Raw genomic sequence first — 3019 nt, forward strand, 5'->3', positions numbered from 1 at the left:
ACAAGGGTGGGGCGTCCATACCATTCAAATTTGAAATGGGAATCTTTGACCTGCTTTTTGCTGCCACTCGACCGCACACTCGACTGTACACGGTCGAGCACCTTGACCAAATTTTGAAATTTCAAAATTTTTCTTCTTTGTCTTCCCTCCACTCGATCATTCTACAGAAATGAGAATCGAATGGGCTTTACTTCTTTGCCAACTCGGTCGAGTACCTCTCGTGGGCTGGTCGAGTGGGCTTGCGTTTCTCCTTCCCCAAGTCCAAATTTCTCCATACCCATCTAAACTTTCATTAAAAGGCCTGCCCAACAGAAACATAAAAGAAAACACATCAAAACTACTAAGAAAATAAAGCATATTTACAAAGGATACCTTAGGGACTTCCTCCCTAGTGAGCTTGTTTAGAGTCACTAAGCTTGACTTTGGTTGCTTTCTTAGACTTAGTCTAGATACCAAGGAGGTGATGAAATCCTCCCTGGAACCTCTTGATCACTGTGAAGTTGATCCTTGATCACCTCACCCTTAACACACAAACCATACTTTTTCTTGATTTTGAGCCTTGGTCTTACTTTCCTCAAAGACCTCTTGTTTAGCATGACTTGGAGATCCTCAACCATACCAGTCAACTCTTGAACTAACCTCTTAAGCTTTTCCACAGAATCCTCTTGAAGAGAGGGCTCAGCCTTTGGAGTTGCTTTGTCACTTAAACCTTCATGACCACCTTTGTCCTCTATAGTAAATGGTTGATTATCAATGGTAGGAAGGTTGGTTGGGTTATAGATGTTGAACTTCATAGCTATACCCTCAGCAATGTTCAAGGTCACAAGACCTTCCTTGACATCAATAACTGCTCCAACAGTGGCTAAGAATGGTCTCCCAAGAATGATAGGATCTTCAGGCTCCTTATCCATCTCTAGGACCACAAAATCAGTGTGAACCCTTGCTCTCCCTATCTTCACTGGAATGTTCTCTAACTTGCCAACCACATCTCTATTTGACCCATCAGCTAGGCATACATGAAGGTTGGTGGACTTGAAGTCAGTGTGCCAAAGCTTTTGTGCTATATAATAAGGCATCACACTGATTGATGCTCCCAAGTCACATAGGCACTGGTTGTAGTGGAGATAGCTAAGTGTCCAAGGCAGATAGAATGGACCTAGATCCTTTAGCTTGATTGGGATGATAACTCCTCCAAGGTCCTCAAGATCTTTCTCATCATGAGCTTGAGCCTTCTTCTTTGTCAAATCAAGCAAAAAATCCCTATAGAGAGGATATGGTTCATACTGTTCCAATGCAGGTCCTCTCTCTTCTTCTTGATAAGCAATGATGATCTCTTGAATGGCCATCACTTCCTCTTGTTTCTCAATCACAACTTCTTCCTTCAAAGCTTTCTCATCTTCTTGTTGCTTAGCCATCATCTCTTTTTTTCTCAATGATTTCCCTTAATTCCTTAATCTTATGTGCTTTGAAACGTCCTGGGAATGGTAGAGGCGGTTTGTAAGCAAGAGGAATGTACTTAGCAGGCTTAACAGCTTCTGATCCTTCAGCTCCATCGACCACTTGATCAGGCACTCGGTCCAGTGCTGGTTCGAGTACCTGGTCGAGTGCAATACCGGATTCAGATTTCTTTACACAAACTTCACTCAAGGCTTCAATAACTGACCAATCCTCCCCATCTTGAACACCACTGTCCTTAGTGACTTCCTCATCAGAGATATGGATGGCTTTTGCAGTGAACTCCCTTGGATTTTGAACAGCTTTTCCAGGGAGTTGGTTGGGCTTAGGGGCTGAAGTGGAGGCAATGTTGCTCTCCATAAACTTCACTCTAGAGTTGAGACCTTCAAACTTCATGTTCAGGTCATTATACGGGGATGTGAGCCTTTGATTCAACTCAGCAAACTGTTTGGCTTCCTCAATCTTGCCTTGTGTTTGCCCAATCAACAACTGTTGCATCATAGCTCTTAAGTCTTGTTCTTGGCCTTGGTTTGTCTGAAACCCTGGTGGGGGACACAACTGAGGCTGGAACACTTGATGCTATTGTTTGGGGACATAATTGTTTTGTTGTTAAGGCTGTTGAGGTGGATTGACTTGGTCTTGTGGATTGGCTACATTGGTGCTTCTATAGGAGAGGTTGTTGTTCTTGAACCCTCCTTTGTTGTAGCCTTTGAATCCACCCTGGTTTTGCATATAACAGAGCTCAGCAAACTCATTCTCCCCCTCTTGAACTGGAACCTCTTCTTCACCAATGAAGTGAATGGACTTTTGTTGGCTAAGGAGGATCTTGTCAAGCTTCTCATTGACCATCTTCAAATCCTTCTTGTACTTGTCCTCTTGGTCAGTGGAGGTGGACCTTATGGTTCTGTCATAGTCCTCATTGTAATTCCCATCAGACTGAGCAAGGTTCTCAACTAATTCCCAACCTTCTTCCACATTCTTGTTGAGGAAGTTGCCATTTGAAGCTGTATCAAGAAGCATTGTGATCTTGGGAAGCACTCCTCTATACAAGGTACTTAGGAGAGACTCATTGCTGAAGTCATGGTGAGGACACTAAGTCTGAAATCCTTTAAACCTCTCCCAAGCTTCACAAAAGCTCTCATTGTTCCTTTGAGCAAACCCATAAATTTCATTCCTCAATCTAGAAGTCCTTGCATTTGAGAAGAATTTGGCCAAGAAAGCCTTCTTGCAAGCATCCCATGTGGTTATTGCTCTAGTAGGAAGAGTCTTCTCCCAAAGGTGAGCCTTGTCTCCAAGTGAGAATGGGAAGAGCCTCAACTTGAATCCATCTTCACTCACTCCATTAATCTTTGTGAGACCACATATTCTATCAAATTCATCAAGGTGGTCTAGGGGATCCTCCATTGGCAACCCATGGAACTTGTTGGCTTGAATCATGGAGATCAATCCACTCTTGATCTCAAAGTTGTTGTTTGCTACTGTGGGAGGCACAATACCAGCTCTCTGGTTGTGTGTGTTGGGTGCATCTCCAGCACCAATGTTCCTTGGTCTTGGAACTGGATCT

The 3019-nt window shown here is 43.4% G+C and overlaps 1 non-coding gene across 1 annotated transcript; it reads left to right on the forward strand.

Moving 5' to 3' along the window:
- Window positions 1–2530: 2530 nt before the first annotated feature.
- Window positions 2531–2637, forward strand: LOC147933169 (small nucleolar RNA R71). The gene has a single exon (XR_015576838.1). It is a non-coding gene; the product is annotated as a small nucleolar RNA R71 (small nucleolar RNA).
- Window positions 2638–3019: the final 382 nt, after the last annotated feature.

This window comes from Camelina sativa, chromosome 12 (assembly GCF_030686135.1).
Source record: "Camelina sativa cultivar CO46 ecotype springtype chromosome 12, ASM3068613v1".
In the NCBI taxonomy this organism is placed as follows: domain Eukaryota; kingdom Viridiplantae; phylum Streptophyta; class Magnoliopsida; order Brassicales; family Brassicaceae; genus Camelina; species Camelina sativa.